Source organism: Rhinolophus ferrumequinum, chromosome 16, assembly GCF_004115265.2.
Source record: "Rhinolophus ferrumequinum isolate MPI-CBG mRhiFer1 chromosome 16, mRhiFer1_v1.p, whole genome shotgun sequence".
In the NCBI taxonomy this organism is placed as follows: Eukaryota; Metazoa; Chordata; class Mammalia; order Chiroptera; family Rhinolophidae; genus Rhinolophus; species Rhinolophus ferrumequinum.
The window spans coordinates 16,433,375-16,437,909 of record NC_046299.1 but is presented as its reverse complement, the minus strand read 5'-3'; the positions used below and the strand labels follow the sequence as shown (position 1 = coordinate 16,437,909).

General features: G+C 41.2%; 1 protein-coding gene across 3 annotated transcripts in view; it reads left to right on the top strand.

Moving 5' to 3' along the window:
- Nucleotides 1-4,535, top strand: part of SHOC2 (SHOC2 leucine rich repeat scaffold protein) — a 69,068-nt gene that overhangs the window by 467 nt on the left and 64,066 nt on the right. The window contains exon 1 of one of the 3 annotated variants that reach the window (XM_033131209.1): nucleotides 316-377. The exons of 1 other annotated variant lie outside the window; for it this stretch is intronic. The gene's annotated coding sequence lies outside the window, so the exon portion shown is untranslated. Of the gene's footprint in view, nucleotides 1-315; nucleotides 378-531; nucleotides 724-4,535 lie in introns of those variants that run through there. One more of the 3 variants, XM_033131210.1, reaches the window with a different exon arrangement.

Genomic DNA, 4,535 nt, shown 5'->3' with positions numbered 1-4,535 from the left:
GGCGCCCAGTGGGCGGGAGCGAGGGCGTAGAGCAGTGGAGGAAAGGAAAAGGGCGGAGAGAGGGAAGCTGGCACCAGTGCCTCCCTCTGATTGGGTAGCGTCGCTGGCGCCAGTGCCTCAATCTGATTGGGCAGTGTCGATACCCTGGGCTCCGCCTGTTTTTCTTCCCCAGCGAGTGACTGGCCTGCGCCGGAGGGGCGGGGCGGGGCGGTAGGAGCAAGAGTGTGTGGAGGGGCGGGCGGGGCGGGGCGGGGCGAGTGGGGGAGGGGCGGGCGGGGGGCGGCGGTTGGGCAGCGTCGCTTCTAAGGAGGAGGAGGAGGAGGGAGGAGGAGGAAGGAGGGCGAGCGAGGAGGATGGCGGAGTCGGGGCCCCTGACGGTAACCAGGGGCCGGTGGAGCGGGAGGGTGTCTATGGGTCGGTTCTTCCTGCCTTCCTTCCTGCCCGTCGGGCGGTGGGGCTGGCTGTCGGTAGGGGGAGGCCCCGCGCTCCCTGACAGGCGCGAGCCGGCGGGGCCGGGGCGAGGCCCGAGGGGCTGTGGGGCCCTGGGAGGCGCCGCAGCCGCCGCGGCTTTCCTGGGTGCTGTCGCCGGGAGGGCTGGGCCCTTGGAGTCGCCTCTCGTGCGGGTCCCACAGCTGGGCGCCAAGAGCAAGCCCGCCGGCTCTGACAGCGACCCGGGCCAGGCCTGCGGTGGCGGAGGGCGGCCGGCACAGCGCCCGGGCGAGGGTGAGCCGGCGCGAGGGCGAGGGCCGGGGGCGTCTGGCGGACGGTCCTGTTTCACTCGGCTCCCAGAGCCATCGGGCCCAGGCGGCTGGGCGACCCGTGGGCGTCCGGGAGGGCGTGTAAATCGTTGGTGGTGTCCCTGGCGCAGCGGTAATGGTACGGGGTGGGGTCTTTCCTCTCCCCCTCCCCAAAGCCCACCACGCTCTCCTTGTCTCCTTTCCCTTCGGTGAAGATTGGTGAGTAGGTTTTGGGTGTATTGCCTGGTGGAGCGAGTTGTAGGCATCCAAGACTGCCCTGTTGGACATGCCTGATGGCAACCTCTTTCGCGGTAGCTTTAGGGATAGAGGAAAAGTACTCCTACCCCCACCCCCTCTCAGCTTAAACGCTAGAGGCTTCGGGGCAAAACGATTTTTCCCCAGCCCCTCAGTATCCATTGTTTTGTACCATCCTCCTCCCCCACCCGATGCCAAGGTAGAAGAATAATGACTCCAAACCATTAATTGCTACCCCCCCACCCCCATCAGCCGAGGGTTCGTCTTATTGTGTTAGTATGGGTTTACAAACAGGTGTAGTGAGTACCAATTCGGGAGCTGGAAAGAGGATGCTTTTGTGTGTGTTTGCTTACAGTTGCTGATTTGATTTTTGTCTTTCTGTTGCTTTGTATTGTAATCGGGGTGATGAGAATAAAAGAGGAAGCAGTGTTTTGCAACCTACCCAAAGAAGTGTTTTCTAAGTCTCTGGGGATGCTGAAATAAAATTGGGTTGCAGATGTGGACTGTATAGTATTTGCCTCCATCATAACTACCAACAGTCTATATCTAAACTTAACCCCTGTGCAATTCCGTACACTCCTTAAATGTCAGCAGCTTCGAGTATCTACTCAGGGATTACTGTATCTAAAACTTAATTTTTGTTATGCTTTTCAGAATCCTAGGGTACACTTGTGCAAACAAGTATTTTTGAATCTAAATGTAGCATCAACACTGAAAAATTGTCTTCATTTTAAAGATCCAGTTAATTAGTGCACTGATCTCTTACCGTCACCCTTCCAAGCCGCAGCCCTTGTAACTGTTTGTTACTTTGTATTTGAAGAGATTTAGCTATTGGGTACAATTTGTAACATTGAGTAAGCTTACATTTATAGTTTGAATTTATAAACTGTTGAGATTTGTCTATGTGACGGTGACAAGAATTTTTAGGAATAAAGTATGTGAATGACCATTCCCTACAACTGGAACTTAGACTGAATATGATCAATCTTTTAGATACTTGTTTGGATATAAATTACAGTGTAAAACTTTAATTATGAATATACATTTGAAAAATAGACCACAGACAAATAAATACTTTAAGATTTGCAACTTTCAAATAGCTTAATTGTAATATAAAGCTAACATAAGCTAACATGTAAAACTAATTTCTTTTTTTTCCAGTTTATTGAGGAATAATTGACATACATTACTGTATAAGTTTAAAGTGTATAGCATGATGGTTTGATTTACAGGTATTGTGAAATGATTACCACAATAGGTTCAGCTAACATCCATCTTCTCATATAGATACAATAAAAAGAAAAGAAAGAAAGAAAAGAAAAAAAACTCCTTGTGATGAGAACTCTTAGGATTTACTCTAACAACTTTCCTATACTATATATCATAGAGCAGTGTTAGCTTTAGTCGTCATATTGTACATTATATCCCTAGTACTCATTTATTGTATAACTGGAAGTTTGTACCTTTTGATCACCTTTCTCTAAAAACCCCCCCTCCCCCATTCTCCACTTCTGGTAACCACAAGCATGATCTCTTTTTCTATGAGGTTTTGTTTGTTTGTTTAGATTCCACATCTAAGTGAGATCATACAGTATTTGTCTTTCTCTGTCTTGATTTACTTCACTTAGCGTGCCTTCAAGGTTCATCTGTTGTCACAAATAGTAGGATTTCCTTGTAAAACTATATTCTTGAAATGCCAGTTTCAAGGTATGGACCCTGACCTATCTCTAAGATTACATTTTCCCCCAATGTATTTGTTCAGTTTTTGAAAAAACAACTACATTTATGTCAGGTTGGCATTGTTTTCCGATCTCTCATTGTTAATACAATTTTCAAGTTTTTATATTTTTCTTTTATTTCCTATAAATTGTTATGGATTAAAGAGTGATACTGAAAGATACGTTAATAGCTTGCAGCTGCATTACTTTTTAGTTTCTAAATTACTATATTCAGAAAGTTTATCTGACCTGTTTTAATAATTGTAGCAAGAAAGAGCCATACAACTTGTGAACTACAAACCAGTCAGAAATTTGAAACATTTCTTTTTCAAAAGGAACAGCAAAATTATAAATTCTTTTGTTAGACTTGCTGGAACTATGGTTTTTAAATATTACTGTTTCTTCAGTGACTTATGACAGGGTTTGTTCCATGTTCAGGGAGACATAACGTAGAATTCTCTGTAGAATACTCCCAATGATGGTTTCTGGATAGCTGCTGGTATATTTTTTGCCTTGGCTTGCCCATGTGAATTGTGGGGAAAGAATGAATAAAATTGGAATTCTTTGTTATCCAGACAGTTAAATTGCAGTCATTTGTTTTAAAGACATGCTGGATTATCAATATCTATTGTGTAATTTAATATTTCTGTAGGACTTGTGTTCTATAAACAATGTAAATAATTTTTAGATTTTTTTCTAGTAAGAAGATATTTAAACATAAAAATAATCTGTTGTATTTTTGACTAAAACATATACTCTACCCTGTATATGTGCAGATATAAAGATTAATATTTTTTGGAGGTTGAAGATTACATGAAAGAATATATGTTTAGAATTCAGTTTACTATATCATTCATGTATCATTCATGTATGCAAAAGCATAAAATTTATGTTTATAACAACAACAAATGAAACAAGACCAGCCCTCCTCCAAAACAATAAAAAGCAACCAAACAAGTTGAACTATAAGTCAAGTCCTTCAGTGAGTTCTGAGATTTATAGCTTGGCCTTGGTAGAAATGTTATTGAACTAGTTTATAAAATATTAATTAGGAGAGAAATTTAGATATAAAATAAACACTTTGCCATTTCTTAATAAGACAAGTAGGAAATTGGTAATTATTTTTTTATAGATGAATTAGAAATTGGCTATAATTTAGTAGCAGAGTGATACATTAAGTACTTTCATGTGGTACTTGAGAAGTGAGTACTGCAAATATTAAATTAGTTGCTAGTTTTATTTATTGTTACGTTTTATACATTGTATGTTATACAGTAGGCATATTATAATTTAAGGCTAAATCATTCATATATATATGAATATATATGACATATTTTATATATATGTATATACACACACACACACATATAAAATTTATTACCTAGCTAACCTGGATTTTGTCTACTTGCTGCACTGCATCAAAGTTGTGCCCTATAGTTCTTTCTGTAAATATAGCAGTTAAATTTTTGTATTTCCCTACCTTTCTGTCTGCACTGACTTTTTTTTTTTTTTGCACTGACTTTTAAAATCTGAAAAATGTATATGTTATAAGGTGACCTATGGTATGCTTGAACTTGATATATTATAGAGTGTTCTGAAATTTAATTGTCAACCAGTGTAGGTTGAGAGGAGCATGCATAAGTCTGAGAAACTGATTTATGTTGTAAAATATATAGTTGCATTATTTTAAGGTAAACTAATGTTCATTCTGTCTTTGTTGGGTATTTTCTCTTGGTTCTCGACTTTATAGCAAATCAAAGTTCTAACACATGAAAAGAATATTCTAATTACAAAGGGCTCTTCAGCTTTTGAGATGTTGGTAACG